General features: G+C 46.1%; 1 long non-coding RNA gene across 1 annotated transcript in view; it reads right to left on the reverse strand.

Moving 5' to 3' along the window:
• Nucleotides 1-20,489, reverse strand: part of LOC109278741 (uncharacterized) — a 262,941-nt gene that overhangs the window by 26,818 nt on the left and 215,634 nt on the right. The window contains exons 3-4 of the long non-coding RNA XR_002085815.2: nt 14,362-14,545; nt 2,826-2,895 (exon numbers count right to left, since the gene is read on the reverse strand). This is a non-coding gene — a long non-coding RNA (uncharacterized LOC109278741). The remainder of the gene's footprint in view (nt 1-2,825; nt 2,896-14,361; nt 14,546-20,489) is intronic.

The raw sequence follows: 20,489 nt of genomic DNA on the forward strand, positions 1-20,489 counted from the left end.
AAGAAAGGCTAATACTGCTGCAACAAACATGGCAATGCAGATATCTCTTTGAGATATTGATTTCTATTCTCTTGGATATAAACTCAGAAGTGAGATTACTAGATCATATGGTAATTCTATTTTTAATTTTTTTAAGAACCACCATACTGTTTTTCAAGTCAGCTGCACCATTTTACATTCTTACCAATAGTCCACAAAAGCTGCAATTTCTCTACGTCCTCACCAACACTTGTTATCTGTTTTATATAATAATCATCCTCATGGATGTGAGGTGATATCTTATTGTGGTTTTGATTTGCATTTCGCTGATGATTAGTGATGTTGAGCATCTTTTCATATATTTCTGTTGGTCATTTGTAGGTCTTCACTGGAAAAATGTCAATTCAAGATCACTTTTTTTTAGTTTTTTTTTTAACTTATTTATTTTTGAAAGACAGAGAAAGACAGAGCATGAGTGGGGGAGGAGCAGAAACAAAAGGAGACAGAGAACCCAAAGCAGGCTCCAGACTCTGAGCTGTCAGCACAGAGCCCAACGGGGGGCTCGAACCACGAACCACGTGATCATGATCGTGAGATCATGACCTGAGCTGAAGTTGGATGCTCAACCGACTGAGCCACCCAGGCACCCCCAAGATCTATTCTTAAATGGGGTTATTTGATGTTCTGTTCTGAATGGTAGGAGTTCTTTATATTTTTTTGGATATTAACCTTTTATCAATTATTCACAATAGCCAAGACATAAAAACAACCAAAAGGTCCACTGAAGGATCAATGGAGAAAGAAAATCTGGTCTGTACATACACAGAATATTATCAGTCTTTAAAAAGAAAGAAATCCTGTCCCACACAACAACAAGGATGGCCCAGGAGGATGTTATGCTAAGTGAAATAACCTGCTCGTGTTTGTAAGGACAAACACTGCATGTTTCCACTTATACGAGGTCTCTAAACTAGTCACACTCATAGAAGCAGGGATTAGAATGGTGGCTGCCAGGGGGTGTGGGGTGGCAAACGGGGAGTTGTTCACGGGTATAAAGTTCCAGTTATGTACCAGAATGAGTTCTAGAGGTCTGTTTCCTAACACAGTCCCTGTAGTTAACAATAATGTATGGTGCACTTACACCATTACAATTCTTAAGAGGACAGATCTCATGTTAAGTGCTCCTACCACAAGACAAACAAAAACAAAAACCTAAAAGGGCAGGAGGAAGCTTTTGGAGGTGATGGATATATTTATTACCGTGATTGTGGTCATGGTTTCAGAGGTGTATGCATATCCAAGTGCATCAAATTGTATGCATTAAATATGCACACTTTTTTGTTTATCAATTATACTTCAATAAAGTTGTTTAAAAAAGAAAGAAAAGAAATCCAGAAAGGGATCTAATGGGACCAGTTTGGCCTCGGGTGCCTAGTGTGGTCCAGCCAACTGCCTCCAGGAGGTGGGTACTATTGTACCAACTGGACATTACTAATGGCAACCTGTATATGGAGGAAGGGTCTTACACAGTTCTTAGTAAGATACAAGGGGATGAGCAAGAGAGGGGGATGGCAATAAGGTGTAGGATGGATCAAGTATTTTTCTATTTGAGATTATCTATTTACTCAGATTAGCTTGCAGGTACCATGTGACTACATAGACAAGTTATCAAATAAAATACAAAACAGTAACAAAAAGCCATATATGGTACTTACTGTGTCTCTGATTAGAAGTATTGAGTTATCCTAAGATTCTACAAGGAGGTAAAGACGACTTACTGATTATATTTTGAACTGTTCTTTCCTGAATGATGCCTGATGATGGCTTTGTAACTTGTTGGTTTATATCTTTTTAATGAACTATGTTAAAATGGTTATTTGAGATCTCATTTGCTGAAATGTGGACTGATGGGGGTTTATTTCATGAGTGGAGCTGACCTACTGGTAGACATCTTGACACCAAATTGCAGCAGAGGCCCTTCCAGTGTGCCATGTGACCATCCCCCAGGTGTCCCTACACCAAGCCCCACACCCTCAGCAACAAGCATCCCCAGTGTGAGCTCTCAGCCCTCACACAGCCCAGCTGTTCGTTGTATGGGTAGACTCCAAGGAAAAAAGTAAAAACATTATGGTTGAGCTTGATAGAGGAAAACAAGCTAATAATCATCCCGATGGATAACTAATATTGCCCATTCCATGGGTAGTGGTCCAAAGGAAGTGTATGTAATAAATGAGAGGAGCAAAGGAACATCTGCCTAAGGCTTTCAGTGCTCTGACTCCAAAAGACTCTCGCTGCTGGATGAAATACCTCCAGTGCCTACTCCAAAATGTTCTAGAAAACACACAAGGATGTCTCAGGTGCCACATTGAGAAGTTAATACTTTCAGAGCTTCCATTTTCTGGAGGCCACTAGATTCCCTAAAGGGTCTTGTTCCCATCTACTCCTCCCATCTCCTGATGCTACCACTCCCTCCTGGGATGTCACTGGCTCCAGGACACAGCTCATCTATTTGGCATTAGTATTCCTTACTGAGAGATGGCAAGTAAAGGTTGATGGGTTTGGCAGCAGCAGAATTGTTCTGAGCAGAGCCAGTGTGCACCCTCTTGGTAACCTCAACCAAGGGAGGTTAAGAAGCAAACAAACAAGACAGCTAGCATGAGTTCTTCTCCCCCTCCCTCTCCCCCCTCCTCCACCTTTATAAAGCTTTCCTGAGTAGGGATTGGGTCTCGCAACATGAGACTGGCCAGTGGGAACTCAGTCCCCTTAACATGAATGAACAAACAATTTCAAGTCACATATGTTTTGAGCATCAGCAAAGGACAGGCTTTTCCTCATAAAAGACTTACCCTGGGTTGAGATCTTTTTTGGTTGGCCCAGAACTGCTTCCGCTGTCTCTTCATGTGCCCGTTACCTGTCCTAGAAAGAGTATAAATGCTGATATAAGCTTTGTAGTTCAGGCTTTTCTTATGGCACTATTTCACCTTTCCCTGGTACCAGGAAGGCCCTCTACCCACCACACTCCTCCTCCCCCCAGCGCAATTAGCATCAATGGGCTGCTTGCTGGCACGGTTAAATAGGAAACAGAGGAACTGCACTGATTTCTGCTGTTGTGTTTGTGTATTTTCCCCAGTTTGCACACAGAACACAAGAGGACCCATTCTAACTACTGTTGTTAAATCCTGATTGCTGCTGACACATTATTAAGAACAACAAAGTGGAAGCCCTTTTGTTCTTTGCTCTCTCCAAGAGAACAGCCCACTGGACCCTCCCTCACTGAAGTCAGATGCTCTCCTTCCTGCCATTTCATACATACTTTGACTCAAAAACCATGCATTTGAGCCAAACAAAACACTCTGGGGAATGTTCCATTGTAGAGGTACTGGTTTGGTTCATCTCATCTTATGTCTATAAGCATTTGTTTAGGATCTATTCTTTTTTTTTAACGTTATTTATTTATTTTTGAGAGAGAGCCAGTGAGCGAGTGAGCACGAGCAGGGGAGGGGCAGAGAGAGAGAAGGAGATACAGAATCTGAAGCAGGCTCCATGCTCTGAGCTGTCAGCACAGAGCCCCAGGTGGTACCTGAATCCACAAAAACATGAGATCATGACCTGAACCGAAGTTCGACGCTTAACCGACTGAACCACCCCAGCGCCCCCAGGATCTATTCTTTTCTCTGCCTTTGGGGATGCACAAAAAACCAAGTCACTGCCCCTATCCTCAAGGAGCTCACAGTTTATGGTGGATAAAGAGTTGCCAATCAAGTACACTAAGATGACTTTGGAACAATCTACAAGAAGGAACATGGATGCTATTATGCAAGAAAGGAAGACACTGACTCTTTTTTTTTTTTTTTTTTTTCCAACGTTTTTTATTTATTTTTGGGACAGAGAGAGACAGAGCATGAACGGGGGAGGGGCAGAGAGAGAGGGAGACACAGAATCGGAAACAGGCTCCAGGCTCCGAGCCATCAGCCCAGAGCCTGACGCGGGGCTCGAACTCACGGGCCGCGAGATCGTGACCTGGCTGAAGTCGGACGCTCAACCGACTGTGCCACCCAGGCGCCCCTGGAAGACACTGACTCTTACTGGGGTGATACAGGAAGTCTTTCTAAGGAAAGTGATGACAGAGTCAAATCTTAAAGGAAGAATAAGAATTTTTCAAGCATTTATTCATTCACTCAACAAATATTAAATTTTCCATGTGCTAGGGAGGTAGATTCCAGCAAGTATGTGAATGAGACCTGAGAGTGAGTCATGGTTGGAGGACAGAGAAACATCAGGAAGAGCAAAGACCATGGAGAGGGACCTGGATAGGCAATAGAAGGTGCAGTCAAGAAACTGTGGAAGGGGGCACCTGGGTGGCTCAGTTAAGCTTCCAACTCAAGTCATGATCTCATGGTTCGTGGGATTGAGCCCCGCACAGCACAGAGCCTGCTTGGGATTCTCTCTATCCCGCTCTTTCTTCCCCTCCCCCCACTCTCTCTTTCAAAATAAATAAACATTTAAAATTTTAAAATAAAGAAACTGTGGAAGGACAGGTGCACAGAGGAGGGTACGAGGGCAGGAGGTAGGACACTGGGACTCAATTCCAAAGAGCCTGAGCTTTACTCTTCAGAGGAGAAAAACTATTGAAGGAACCTAACAGTGACATAATCAGATTTGTGTTTTAGCAAGACAGCACTGTCGTGTGTAAAGGAACAGTGCGGGTGGAGACAAGACTCAAAGAACGGAAAGCAATGAGGATGCTATTGCTGTAATTAACAGAGAAGAGCAAAGGCTTGGGTCTGAATAAAGGCAGTGATATTAGAATTGGAAAAAGGGGCATAAATGTGAGAGTTCAGAAATAATAGGGCTTGCTGCCTGCACAAGTGTAGTGGGTCATCAGAGAAGACTGGAGCAGAAGAGGATTTGCTGGAGGAAGACTATGCGTTGTGTTTTCAACAACTTAAGCTTGAAACTTCCACTAAGTGTGTCTTTTGGGCAGTCAGAAATGTGGGTCTTGACTTTGGGAGAAAGGCTGGGTTGGAGGTACTATCTGAGGATCGCCTCCATAGGTGGTAACCAAAGAAAGCCAAGGAGGTGGATAGAAGGACAGCATGGAAAGGGAGGAAGCACAAAGACAACACTATCTGGGGAATAAAGCCTAGCGGAGAGAAGACAGCAAGATGATCTAGATGAAAAACAGAGACAGAAAACCTCCAGAGACAGAAGAGATCACTCTTTTAGAAGCCAGGGGTGGAGAAGGTTTCAGGAAGGTGGGAATGCAGAAAGAAGTGCTTTTAAAGGTAAAAAATAAAATAAAGGGAGAGAGGGAGGGAGAGAAAGAGGGAGGGAGGAAGGGAGAAGGAAAGGCAGGGAGGAGGAAAGCCTGGGAGGCAGGCAAGCTTCAGAGGAGCTAAGCAGGATGAAGGCTGCAAAGAAGCCTTGGACTTCACAATTAGGACATCACTTCCTGAACTTAGAGCAGTTCAGTACAGTTTTAGAAGACATATAAATTCCTTCCTACTTCAAGTTCATGAAGATTTTCCTTACAAGAGGCAAAAACACAAACAAAAAAAACCCCTTTGACTTTTTTATTTAAAAACAAAACAAAAAGGTATACATGAACCAGCTTGGGTTGAGTCAAGCTTTAGCAAGTTAGCGTAGTTCTGCTTTCAGTTCACAGTTCAGTGCGGTTAATATCTGCCCCCAATGCCTTGCCATCTTCTGCATTCTCATATGCCAATGGCTGGTTCCTGGTAATCCTTTCTCTAGAAGGCCCTACTCTTTTCCTGGTTGGTGAGCTTGGGACTTCAGAGGCTGATCTTATCACTTCAGAAATCTTATCACTTAACCTTCTGTCCATAGGTCTGATTACAGAATTTTTCAGCTCACAAGAAACTTGCTTCCAAGAAAAATGCCATGTTTCTTTGTGTTTCCTGTTTTGTTCTCTTCCGTGTCCAGGAGTAAATTTTAGGGCTCTCAGTCACAGCTGTTTTGTAAAGCAAATTGGGAAACCACAACATAAAGTATGTGGGGAAATCTGTCAAGGAGAGAAGAAGGAATTGAAAAAAGCAAAGATATCACAATAAAAAAGCCAGAGATTAACCATGGAGCTGGGGGGAGAATGGAAAACAAACCAGAGAAAGGGAGAAAGGACAGCACAGAGAAATACAAAAGTAAAGGTAAAATATTATTTTAAGGATATAAGGATTCTTATATCCTAAAATGTTTGTTGACTAAATGAATAAAAACAAAGCAAGAGAAAACATGGGGCCACTGTTAACACTGCCTCCTTTGTGACCCTCAGCTGATGGGTACCCTATCCTTCTCATGTTTACAATCCAAGTTGTGGGATAAATCCTGCCTGTTCTAGAAGGTGGGATGAAGTGTGTGCTGGGCAGTGTGGCTGTTGCCCAAGTCTCTCGTATTGCAGAGATGCTCCCTCTTTCATGCTTGCTGGTATTTCATGGATTCAGATCCGTTTACTCTGGGTAGTAAACAGCCCCCCTGAATGTGTACTTTGCAAGAAAATGATCAGGTTGACTGTCTTTGGAGACTGGTGGGTTAGATATCCCAGAGCAGTTGACTCAGAAACCTTCCTATCATTGCTGAGAGAGAAATATTTGCACACAGATGATGGGCTGATCCTGGGCCTTATCTGGTTGCTAGAATGAACATCCAATGGGTATTTTAGATGTAAGAAACAGTCTTCAGCAGGGGTTATTGTGTAGAATGGACACTTCCTCAGGACACTGTCTTTCTGCCTCTTGACTAGTCTAATTATTGGCATCATTCACTCAGATGGTTTCTCCATGAAGAGGTGACGGACAGCCAGCAGGACCAAATTAAGATCCATATAGTATGATAACCAGAGAGGTGGCTCTTAACCTTATCTTCAGCTAGAAAATCTCTATAGAAGGATTATTATCAACCTAGGTTGGATTCTATGCCCATCCACAGACCAACTACTGTGGCCATTGGGATGAAGTTCTGTGATTAGCTCATTTCAGGCCAGGGGTCTACATCTCAATCACTAGCTAGAGAGATATGGTCCCATTAGATGTTAGGTCCCTACAGTTCCTGAAGTCAGTTTTCTGGAGACTGCTGGAAGAAGAGTACCCTTGCTCTTAGCAGAGTGCCGGGCCACCTGAAGAAACTCTCTCTCTTCTGGGTATTGCATGTATGTTTGTGAAGTATGGGGATGCCAAAGCCATTGTGCAAGCATGAGGGGAGTCAGTCAGCCAACCACAGAGGAGGACATGTCTGAGGATGTGGTAGAGAAACAGAGCTGGAGTCTCTGGACCAATTCAACCCTGAAGCCTCCCTTCCTCAGGCATCATTGGTTTTAGACCAGTTCATATTGAATTTCTGGTTTTGTTTTTGTTTTTCAGCTTGTAGCCTGAAACACCCTAACTGGTATGTGGTAGGTGGAGATTGGTTCCAGAAAAAATAAGAGATGCTGAGCAACCAAAAAAAGGTCCACTAAAATGAGGATGATGAGCATGTGGCACAGAGGACATTTGTGGCCAGGTTTAAGGTTAAGGGAAGAGCCCTGGATCTTCACTGATGTTCAGTGCAAAACGCAGGCAGGAAATCAGGGTGAGGCCTCCTCATAATTACTGAACCTCACAAAAGTTCCTCACTACACGCAGCTACCATTTCTGGGAGTTGGGTCCGAGGGTGAGGAGTACACTTGGCTGCATTTCACGCCAGCTGTCAGTCTGGGGGATTGGGAAGGCTGGGGTCTTCCCTTCTGGACAGTGATCTCTGAGGAGGTGAAGCTGGTACCTCAAGCTAGGGGCCTAGCTCCTACCCCAGAACCCCTTCTGTGCTTCTCTAAGATCGGCTTCTGACTTGCTGGAGGTGCTGTGCAGGGAAGGGTAAATGAAAGTCAGAGTCACACAAAAAGAGGGTTCTGTGAAGCGAGGGCTTGAGAGAAGGCACTCTCAGGGGACAGAGGGCAGCAGGGCAGGGCATGTCTCCACATCAGCTGGAAGACTCCAGCTTGGCCAGCTGCTTGGGAAATGGCTCTTCCCCAGGTGCCAGCTTCTTTCTAGACCCTGTGGCCAGAGAGTTCGCTCATCTCTTACTCTCACCCAAGTCCCAGGGAAGTCCAGGCCCAGGGGACAATGCTGCCTTGTTGTGGAGCTCTAATTTCTGACTGGCCCCTTGTTTGGGGACCCAGGGAGCAAGAAGAACGAGCTGTGAAGCTAGGAAAGTATTGCCCTGGAGCTGGGCTGCAATTTCTTTTTGTTCCTTGCCAAGTGCCCCTCTGATCTAGGACAGAGAGCCTGCTCTCAGCTGGAAGTCAGAAGGGGGCCCGGCCTTCAGGCTCTGGGGAAGCAGGACCGGAGTGAGGACGAACAAAAGCCTCACAGATCCCTCAGGGAAGTGTGAAGTGTCTGAGTCCACGGATTGTTCAGCCTAACCTGACTAGTGTGTCTGGGAGAACGACTGTAGGTGATTCACCAGTTCTTGGTGTCATGGCTTTGTCCCACAGACACATTATAGTGACTCTGCTTGACAAAGAGGCCTGGCTCGTGTGCTGGTTGCACATACACACTTACCAGTTCATGTGCATTTGCTACTGCTCGTGCATGCCTCTGTTGTAGGGGGTGCCACAAGTAACTGTGCAAAGATTCTACCCTATATGATGAAAATATGTGGGCTTTCCTTACACTACAGAACAGCCTCCTAACCAGTCCCTTGATGCTGTCAGGGATCCTTGCACTTTCTCACCAAAGAACCCCTTCAATAATAGTTCTCAATCCCTGACTGCCCATTAGCATCATCTAAGGAGCCTTTAAAAATACCAATTCCTGGGCCCCATCCTCAGAAGTCTAGGTCTAGGTCCAGGTCCAGGTCCAGGTCCAGGTCCAGGTCTAGGTCATCTTCAGATGATCTTGATGTGGAGCCAGGGTTCAGAACCATGGGCTAAAGGAAGGAACCATGAGCCCCTCTGCTCTGGATGGGTCCCCAAGTTGCTCACACCTAGGGTGATATTCCTCAGTTTTTCTTGTTTTTTATTCAACATTCCTATGACTTTTTTTGCTATAAACTTCATATATCCATAATATAATTCTACTGTTTTAAATTATTTACCAATAAGCTAAATTTTCACTCCAAGAAGGGGCTCCACATTCTTCCTGTGCTTCTCACACCAGCACACAACTCCATGCTCCCAGACCACATAGATCCCAGGGATGAGGACCACAGCTGATTTACCCATGCCTCCCAGAAAACCTTTCACTGACAAGTCTTTGGAATGTGTTTGCCGATGGTATTTACCAAGAGCAGGTCAGTTTTCCTAAAAGGTCCCTTTGATCTTCTCTTTGTTCCGGATGTATGGTGGCTCTGCATTGCCAGGTACCCTGATTCTGAAATGGGATACAGATGCCCTGGTGGTACAGGAGCACTCTATCGTGGGATTCACGAACAAACATTTTTTTAAAAAGGAGGTAAATGCTTATTTTATGTATGTTAGATAAATATAAATGGGACATAAAACCTGTGATTATTATTTTCTTTTTTTTTTTTTAACATTGATTTATTTTTGAGACAGAGTGAGCATGAACAGGGGAGGGTCAGAGAAAGAGGGAGACACAGAATCCGAAACAGGCTCCAGGCTCTGAGCTGTCAGCACAGAGCCCAACGCGGGGCTCGAACCCATGGACCGCGAGATCATGACCTGAGCCGAAGTCGGACGCTTAACCGACTGAGCCACCCAGGCGCCCCTATTCTTTCTTTTTTTTTTAAAGGAATAGTTTTAAATTTGATTTAAGGAAAATCACTATGTAAATAGTAGTTCAGGCGGTACCTGGCTGTGTGTGTCACTAAGTGATCAAAGGATGGCATTCAAGGCCTCCTAATCTGGCCCTGACCTGCCATTTCCAGCTTAATTTTTTCCTCCTTCCCAATAGAGGGCCACTGCTTCATCAAAAAGGCTTACAAATAGTCCCACGTATCAGCATCCCATAAAAACATGGGCTCTGGAACTATCCAACCTGGTTGAAACCAATGGCTCATGCAAACTTAAGGGGAGGAGGCACAGACCCCACTTCTTGATAGGGAAATATGTGGAAGGTTCTAGAAGGACATGCAGAATGGATACCATTGTCATGGCTGTTTTGGGGAAATACAATCTGCCACAATCCATCTAACGGATTTCATATACGTTTTAAGGTCTTCATATATATATATATATGTAAGTTAGGTTCAAGATAAACTGGCAAGAAATTCTTTCTTTTTCCTCCCCTCCCTCATGACAGGAACCTGGGAATAATCCAGCTTGGGAGAAACTTTAGGTATTAAATTTGAAGTGCCAGGCATATAGTAAACACTCAGTAAATGTGATTGCTATTATTAGATGATCTGGAGGACACTTCTGGTCTCTCTCACCTGGACACAAACAATCACACATGTGCAGTCTTATCTCCAGTATTTCATGTAAACTTCACAATCACCCTGCGAGACAGATACTCTTAACCATTATCTGCATTTAACTAATGAGGCACCTGAGTCTTAGAGAATTGAGGAATTTTCCCCTAATTTCCTGAATTTAATCCCTAAAAGTTTCATGAAGGGGGTAATTTTATGACCGTTTTAAAGATAGAGAAAGGGCTCAGGGAGATTAAGTACATTGCCCAAGACAGGAAAGGTTGGATTTGAACCCAGATTTTTCTGACTCTGGCCTCAGTGTGGTTCCCACCTTGGACACAGCTTCCCAACAGTGAGGGTGTGGTGGTGGGGGGAGGGGGGACTCCATCGTGGCTCTCGGTGCCAGTGAAGCGGCCAGGTGGTCACAGCTGAGTTTGTTCTTTCCGTAGTTCCCTGCAGATGGTACCCGGAAGCCAACGGCCATTAACCCCCAAGGTCATGGAGAAACATAGCTGCTGTTGTTCCAGGATGCAAATGTGCTTATTTACTCTAGCCAGTGGGAAAATGCCAGTTCCTGTGGGAAAGGGACGAGTGTGTGGAAGGGTGTGTTGTGGAGGAGTGTAACATGGGGACTGGCATGAAGCGCTGGGCAACGTGGCATGATGGCTTCTGCCCTTTTCAGAGCACCTCCTATGCGCGCAAAGCTCTGGACCTTTGCACATGCTACTCTTTAGTCAGTGCTCATTTTTTCATTCAGAAGATCTATGTGAGGCCCTCTTATTTGCTAGTCACTATGAAAGGTGCTGGGGGAAAAACACTGGACAAGATGGGAAAGTCGTGCACCCTACTGGAGCTTATCTTCAGGTGGTAAGGGGAAGGGCGAGGGACAGAAAATATTCATGTAAACAAATAAAAAAAAATAATCCCATATTTGTGATCTGTTAATCACTAAGAAGAAAATAAACAAGGTAACGGAAAAGGGAATAGCTTGGAACACTTCCCAGACCTAATTATCCTTTAGGATGTAACCCAGATAGCACCTCCTCTGGGAAACCTTCCTGGCCCAACAAGGCTAGGTTAGATGAGCCTCTAACGTGGCTCACATAGCCAGTTACCTGCTTGTGGTGCTTGTTTACTGGTCTCTCTCTCACACTAGCCTGCGTGCCCCTTGAGGACAGAGGCCAGGTAGTGTCCCAGGTACCTGGAAGCTGTCTGGCAGCACAGGTGCTCAACGCCTATTTGCTTAAAAAAATCAATGGATGGAGGGATGGCCATGTTTGGTAAAACATCACCCTGAAGAGTGAGGCTATTTTTAATGCAGTTATGGCCTCAAAACCGTGTGATCTTATTGTATTCTTCCTAACTGCTGCTGGCTGTTTTTCTTTTTTTAACATATTTTGGGATCTTAATGAATGAGAATGATTTGCACTACAGCATATGGCTACTTTAATTAAGCAAAGGGTATCATTTTAGTAGGATAATAAATACTGTATAATTTATCAGGCCTTGTGTGTATTTTACAAGTATACCATGTGGGCCATATAAATCATTCTTTTACTTGGGAGGGGTAGAAAGAATCCCTATTGATCGGATGCAAGACAGTGCATGGAAAGAAAATGAGCTGAACACCTTGACTGCCCCTGAAGAGGCAGCCATCTACACAGCAGTCACCTTGGGGTTCCTTGGGCACCCTGAAAAGTGGAGTCACTCAGAAGGGACAGTGGGTGTAGGGAAGAGACACTGTCCACGGTTAGAGAACTCAGTAACCCTCTGTGTTTGCTCCTCAATGAATAAATCACATTACCACTCGCTGAAGAGGTAGGACTCTGCAGAAGGAGATGCTGCTTGGAGTGCTGGAAAGAGGCCTGGGCTCTTGGGTTTTGTTGCTAAGCATTTGCCCAGGGCTGGAGAATTAGAATCCACCTGGGAGTAGGGGCAGACTAAAAGTAAGGCAGGGGAAGGTGAGCTCAGCACGTGGCCATGGAAATCCAGCAGTACTGGGATGTGGTCAAAGAACACCCACAGGTTATAAACAGACCCTGACAGAGCAGACGGGCTGGTGGGGTCCAGGACCTCGGATGAGCTAGATGCCTTTGACCCAGAACAAGGTGCCCTGGCTCCCTGGGAGCACTTAGCATCCTGAGGAGTGGGGAAGCTCCCCATCACTAGACGAGGGCAACTGTGCCCAGGGCTGTGGGGCTGGGGTGCCCCGATGGTAAGTCTCCGGGCAAATGGAAACCGAAAGTGTATTCTAAAGAATGAACCTTCCCCTACAAACATGCAGACGCTTGCTACAAACTAACCTGCGATTCACCCTCCTTAAGCGAGCAGAGTCAGAGGATCTGTGGAAAAAATGGAACCAGCACGAGGTTTTGGTGGAGTGAGTCATGCCACATAGACAAGAGTGGGAGAAGGGCATCTGCAGAAATGGAGAAACGGCACATCATGTATCATACCTTTCATTACATTTTCTAAGAACACAATGTTGGAGATATCCATTTTATCTCTCCACTATCTCTGTATCTGTTCCAGAGGTTCCAAAGAGATGTAGGCTGGGAAACAGTTAAGAAGCTGATCTGGCTGAGCAGAGCCTTTGTGGACAGGGAAGGCTGGCCTATTCTAATTTCATATACTTTTGGGAAGTATAAAGGAGGTAAGATTGAAAAGTAGCTATAGAAGACATTACAGAGAACCCTGAAGACTTCGTACATAAATTTTAAAATTAAAAATATGCAGTCACTGGCACCTGTCTGCAATATGCAAGGCATTCTATTCAGGCTGGGATATATCGAGACTTCAGACGACTTAATTACATGGCCGCCTAGACAGCTCTACCTGGGTGTCCCAACGGCACATTGAAGTCCACATGGCCAGCACCTGACTCCTCATGTGTCTGCCCAAATAAGCTCCCTCCCCTCCACTCTTTTGACCAGTTAAAGGTACCAGCGTGCACCCACTCACCTGGGCAATAAACTCAGGAAGCACTGAAGACCTTTCTCTCCCCTACACTCTCCATGTTAAATCAACAGCAAGTGTAATCAGCTTCACCTCCCAACCCTTTCTCCAATTTCTCAATTCCTTTCTATTTCTTTTCTTGGACGATTACACCAGTCTCTTAACTGTTGCCCCTGCCTCCAGGCCTGTGGCAGCCCCCCACCCCAGCTTCAGATTCCACACCGTCACCATACCATTCTGTGCTGAGAATCCCACAAGGACTCTCTAATAGCTAACGCGATAGTTGCTGATTTTAAGCTTTACAACATTTCTTTTTCAAATGAAATCCCAATAATCAAAACAGGACAGAGCCAAGATGCCTTGATGAGTGTCTCGCTTGCTCAGTCTTGCTCCTTATCCCAAGGCACCACAAAAGAGCCCCAGTGACCCCAACAAACACAGTCTGAAAGTTCAGAGGAAATGTCCAAACCACTTAGCATGGTTTTTTTATCCCTCTACCTCCTGGCCATCTCTCCCATCCTACTTCTGCCACTTCCTCCCTCACCGCTTGGACCATCCTGCTCTACTCTCTGGCCCCATTAACAGAGCTGCCTAGCACCAGTGATCCTCCAAATTCTGTTCAGGCATTAGCTCCTGTTGGAAGCCTCTCTGAACCCCCAAGCAACTCAGCCAGAACCTAATGCATTCTTAGGTGGACAGTCTTCCCCAGGAGAATGTAAGCTCCTTGAGGACCCAGCCAGCGGCCCATTCATTTCTCTCCTTGGTTCTCAGCTCCTAGTAAAGTCCCATAACCCTTCATCACACTGAGCTATGGAATGAAGACCAGGTGCCTCCCCTATCTTCACGCAGACTGTGCAGAGTCCTGCTGTGTTGCCTTAGGGTCTCAGCGATCAAAGACTATCCCCCTGTGACCCACGGTGATAGATTAGAACATCTGGCACCCTCCGCAGGGGTTCAGGCCAGCCTGTGTGGGCCTCGTTTGATGGATGGCCACTTCACTGGCTCTCTCCCTGCCAGCTCCAAAAGCAACACCAGTTCTTATTGTAGATAAAGTGACTTCTCAAATACCTTGGGCAAGAGGCCAGTGAGCTGGGCCAATGAGCAGTGGAAAGCGATTGTTCCAAGACTCTAATCGACATGCAGCTCTTTGAGGAAAAGAGTGATGAAGGCCTTTACTTCAAGAACCAGATGCAGGGCTTCTCCATCCCTCTCACGTGACAGGAGTGGGTCCAGGTTTGAGTCAGCCTGGCACCTAATGCAGAAGATTTAGAAGACAAAAAGCTAACGGTCACTGTGTGCTTTGGGGGAGACAGTGGCTAAATAGCAGCTTCACAACAGTTGTAAAAAATGATGGTGTAATGTGCTGAAGTGCCCTCCCCAAATTCATATGTGGAAATCCCAACCCCCAGTACCTCAGAAAGCAACTGTGTTTGGAGATGAAGGTCATTAGGGTGAGCCCTAATCCAGTATGATTGGTGCACTTATAAGAAGAGGACATGTGGACAAAGCTTTGTATAGAAGGAAGACCATTTGAAGACACGGGGAGAAGACAGCCATCCACAAACTAAAGAGAGAGGACTCAGAAGAAATCAACCCTGTTCACAACCTGAATTAGACTTGCAGCCTCCAGAAGTCTGAGAAAATCAATTTCTGCTGTTTAAGCCAGCCAGGCTTTGTTATGGCAACCCTCACACACTAATACTGATGGGTATGGTGTGGTGAGGGTCTCAGGCTATGGTGCAGGCCCTATGGGGGCTATGGTATGCTCCTGGGTGCCACTGTCGTCCTCATGGACGGTTTCTTGCTGCCCTGCTTCCATGAGTTTCTCTTCTCCCACAGCGTCTTGTGCCCTGGCTTGCCTTTCATCACATTCCCATGCAAAGGCTGTATTTGTCTACTTCTCTGTCTCCTCGACTAGACTCAGCTCTTCTAGGGTAACATTGTGTCTCTTATTTCCAGTGCCTGGCACAGAGGCAGTACCCAGTAGCTGTACATTTGTGGAATCGATGAATTGGAGTTTACCATCCATATCTGTGCCCAGCCCTTCTGCCAGAGTCTGCTCCTTAGGTTGCCCTGGCTTGGGGGTCCTCAGCAGCCCCTCCCTTCCAGCTTCTCTGGCCACTGGCGCTGCTAAACAAGCCCCAGTAGGCCAAGGCTCGGAATGGAAAGGAATGGGTGGGGGAAGAGAGACGATTGGTCCATGTCCTGTCCAGAGAATGTGATTGGCTCTCTGTCTGAATGGGATCCTGTGATTGGCTTCTCGAGCAGTGTGGCTAATGAAGCTCTTCCCTTTAGGCGTTTCCTGGTAGCTTTCTGGCTGCAGGAGGGGGCTGGCTGTCTCTGAGCTGGCTCTGGTCTAGTACCTGTTTGCTGCAGCCTGAAGGTGCAAATGGTGCTCACAGACTCAGCAAACAGCTTTTTCCTAGGCCTTTGGGGATGGGATTTGCTGTGGGTCAGCAGGGGTCTAACACAATCTCCTTTTGTTGGGCAAACAAAACAACTGTTGATATACCTCCTCTCTGGTCCTGACACCTTTAACTCAACACAGAAAATCAAATCACTTCCCTGCAATTGGATTCTAGCAACTTCCCTCGATCCTCTTTTCCTTTGGTTTCCCTCCTGGGGTTCGACCTGCATTTTCCTTTTTCTGCAAGTTGAAAATGTAGGTTATGGCTGGGCTGTCAAATCAGGAAGGACTGGCAGTTAGAATGAGAGGCTCTCCCATCCTTCACAGCCTAGAAATGTTCCTTATAGTTCCCGAAGCCCGAGTGATATTTGGAAGTCTACAGTGATAATAATAAGTATTATTGTTTACATGTTGCAGTTGCTAACAGTTTACACGTTATAATAATTCCTCATACAGTTTTGATCTGACACGAATAGGCATTATTACATTTGTCCTCAAACCCCTGGTGCAATTTGCAATTTTTTGCTTCACAATTTACATTTTGAGGATAAAGTACATGTTGGCTGCAAGGTGAAGTGACTGGGTCTGACAGGGTGCTGCGTTGCAGCAGACCCATTAGGGGAAGAAGAGGTGTCACCGTGGGTGGGGGGATGATTTTGCCAGAGGAGGAGGCCATTTTGCAAAATTTAAATCTGCATTGGAACATCACCCATCCTCCTTTTCTGGCCCCCTTTCTGAGAAATATCATCTCTACTCGGCCCCAGAGCAGGCTTGTCTCTGCTCCCTGAGTGGTTCCTGCCCTGGACAGGCCTTGGCAGGGTGACGACCTCAGTATGTGGTAGGTGTGGGCAATGGCTGGCAAGCTGGTGTTTCTCTCTCTTCTCCCGCCCCCACCTCCTCAGTCTCTTCTGCTCCATGTTCATGGAGAAGCAGAAGAAGGTGGGGATATGGGTTTGCCATTTATTCCCAAGGATTTCCTGTCCTACCTGCTCCTCCCCCTCCACTTGAGTAGGGGTCCCGGGAGAGGAGTCCTCAGATCACCTGTTTTTAATGGGATGTGAACAGTATATCGTGTAACTTTCTAGTTCTTTCTGGACCTTCTCTCATCAAAGGTAGCTTTTCTGTTTGTTTCAAGCTGATGAAAGCAGCACAACTTAAAAAATAATAACTCAAAAACTACTTTGTAGAAAATGGGAACTAGGGTGAGTCACTGGCTATATGCGAAGGGAATGGTGGTGGGATAAGTTTTAATAACAGGGCACTGTGTGAAACTTTGAAAAGTAACCACCCCTCCCTCATTTTCCTCAATTTTGACAAACTGGGTTGGTGCAAAAGAAAGACGTCTTCTTTTGTGAGCCCTCAGGAGCTGCAGAGCTAACTTCAGGGGCAGCCACGCATGAGAACATCCTTACCTAGTTCATAATGCCTGGTGCATGGCAAATGCTCAGTACATGGTAAGTGTTACTATTATCATTAAAAATACAAATGAGACAATGAAAGAAAATGTTGGTTTCTTTTTCTCCAAACTCCTGAGATGGTCTCTCTCTTGTTCAGGGTTCACCTGGTCCTTCTCAGAACATACTGACTGTCCAAGTAGGCAGCGAGACATCCTGAGAGTTGGGGGACAGCAGGGGGCTGGCTCTTGAACCTTCTATGGTACAATTCCTTGTGTGCTCACTCTGAGACCTGCTTATCTTCTCCCAGGTATTTGATTTGAGATTTCACTCTCAGACTGAACTGAGGTCTTACCAGTCAGTGAGTCAGGGTGGCTACTAAGAGCTATACGTTAGTTTCCTAGAGCTATTGTAACCAAGCACTACAAACTTGGTAACTTAAAATAGCAGAAATTTATTCTCTCAGAGTCCTGGAGGCCAGAATAAGGTGTTGGGAGGAGCATGCTTCCTCAAAAGTCTAGGGGAAGCTCCTTCCTTGCTTCCTGTGGCTTCTACCAAACCTAGGCATCCCTGGGCATGTGCAGCATCACAGCAGCGTCCGACTCCACTGTCACAGGGTCATCTTTTCTGCATCTGTCTCCTCTTTTTTTTTTTTTTTAAGTATGTCTATTTATTTTGGGCAGGGGGTGGGAGAGAGAGAGAGAGAGAGACAGGAAGAGAGAGAAAATCCCAAGCAGGCTCTGTGCCACCAATGTAGAGCCCAAATGAGGGGCTCAAACTCATGAGCTATGAGATCATGACCTGAGCCGAAATCAAGAGTTGGGTGCTTAATCGACTGAGCCACCCAGGTGCCCCTGTCTCCTCTTTTTCCAAGGACACCAATCATATCAGATTAAGGATCGACTCTACTTCAGTGTGACCTCGTCTTACTGACTACATATGCAGTGACTTTATTTCCAAATAAGGTCACATCCCAAGGTACTGGGAGTTAGGACCCCAACATACGTTTTTGGAAGACAAAACTGAAACCACATCAGGGCTTTTCAATCATCCATCTCAACAGGCCTTGAAGGCAGCAGGGCTTTGGGGCAGAGCCCTGGGCCTTCACTTCCAGAAATGCTGCACCCGAACAAACAGGAACTGACTCTGATGGCTGGGCTTCCCTCTGTCCTGCCCAGCTTCAGGCCTCACCCTGCCAGGGCTGATTAAACACATATCCCCCTTCCACTGCATCCCACATGTCCTCGGCTCAGTGAGTGGAAGTCAGGGCTCAGCTGAAAGTTCTGACCCAGGGCCACTCCTCCAGGCCAGCTAGAGCATGTCTCGCCCGAGAAGGCTAGCCTGCTGGAATGGACGTGACTTGTGTGCTAGCTTGTCACCCCACTCCTGCTACCCCCCACTCTACTCTGCTGCCAGTAAATGTTGTCAAGGCACAGACGTTTTCTGAAATCCCACTGTCTGGAGGACGGAGAGGTTGACTCAGGCTGAGTGACAGCCACAGCTGAGCAGAAAAGGGCACAGAGAGAGACAGAGACAGAGACCAACAGAAAGAGCAGGGTGACAGCCTGAGTTCAGAGAGACAGGGTGGGGGAGGGTACCCCTGGCCCTGACTCCCCCAATGCCTACAGCAGCTGTTCTGCCTCCCTGGAGGGAGCCCTGGCTGTGCTTTCCAGAATCCTCCTCCAGTCTGGCCCCATTACCCAGCTACTCATAGAAATCATGGAGCCCTGAAGGAAGGGACAGAGTAATCTGTAAACTCTTCTACACAGGGTTTGTTACAATACATACTCCTGGTTTGCCTCAGGAGACAGTCATTGGGTTTTATAATTTTTTTTCGAGAAAGATCTAAATGTTCTCTAATTAACCTATTAGTATTAATTATACACTTGTAGTCATTTATTTGCTAATCTGAAAAAACGAACCTCCTGGATTCAAAGAAAAGGTTCCCCACCAACTCCCATCCTCTTTTGTCTTTTCTCCTAATGTTAAGTGTTTAAATCACTTGTCAACACAGAAGGAATAATAATAATAAAAAGAGTGACACCGGATCAGAGAGCAGGGCCATGGTGGAGAGATACAAAGCCCCCCGAGCAGTCAGCAGGAAGCGAAGATTCCTCCGTATTCATCAGGGGAGAGGAGAGGACAGCCGCAGGATCCTCGGACCTGCCCAAGGAGCAAGACCCCGAGGCTGGCCTGCTGGGGCACAGTTTCCTGCCCTGTGCTTTTAGGACCTTATGGCTCAGCTTTTGCACAGGGATCCCCGGGATCATGTGGGTGCTGCTGTCGTCAGCTTCTATCTGTCTGCCCCGACCTCCTTGACAGATGAGGCTCACACACCTGAGACACTCTCTCAATGTAGCCAAAAGGAGGAGGCAAAGACACATAAACACACACGCATTTATGTTTATTGTGTGGGGATACAAGGCATTATAATAACTTGTAACCACCACACATATTATGAGCATATCAGTGATGATAACTCGCTCACAGATGTGACAAAAAATAAGATAAGCTGCTATTACATACAATTGGTAGGTATAGCCTCCAATGCCACTTTTTCCTCTCCCTGCTGCAGGAGAGCCTGTCAGAACACAAGAGAGAGAGTAAGCCTCAAGAGCCTCAAGAAGGGTGAAACTGAATGCGAATTTTATAAGCTTGCATATTTAGGTCCCATCTCAGCAGCCCCGATTAGAGTCCCACTGGATGGGACTATAAATGAAGAAGCAGTGTCACAAAGTGTCCCCAGCAAAGGACAAATGTTTGTCTAGTGTGGTATGGCATTGTCCTGGAGCCTGTGGAAGCCTGAATTTCTCCCTCTGTGCCCCACCAAGTCTAGGAGAAAGCTTTTGGGTTTCCCCACCTCAGGCTACAAGGCTCCTGGGTGGTGCTGTATTCAGGTATGTTGGCCTCAGTCTCCCAGCTCCTGGGGAAGTCTGAGAACACAATTGGACTTGAACACCCTCAGCATTTCTCACAGATTGACCATTGTCCTGAAGCTCTTGCTCAGTGGGGATTTCACACCTGTGGATAAATGATATGCTGTGCTGCAACCATGCAAGACCTAAGAAGAGAGAGTTTTAAAAAGTAATTAAATGGGTAATTTGATGCTTGTTCCTTTCTTCCATCTCTGTTCACTGAAGGTACATAAAACCTAAGGAATCGCACCTTGCTCTGGACCTAACCATCTGCCATTTCAAGCTTGAATGTCTTCCCTCCCCTCCTTCCCCCATGCTTGGTTCCAGAGGGGGGTTCCAATCCCTGGACTTTGCTGGAGGGCTTAACCAAGAAGCCTGGCATCTTCCCCTTGGACTGAGATCCATCAACAGCCTTGTCCCCATTCTCCCCCCTTGCTCAAAACAGACCCACAAGTCTAGGGACTGGGTTTCAGTAGGGTA

Source organism: Panthera pardus, unplaced genomic scaffold (assembly GCF_024362965.1).
Source record: "Panthera pardus isolate Hobbes unplaced genomic scaffold, ASM2436296v1 HiC_scaffold_12, whole genome shotgun sequence".
Classification (NCBI taxonomy): domain Eukaryota; kingdom Metazoa; phylum Chordata; class Mammalia; order Carnivora; family Felidae; genus Panthera; species Panthera pardus.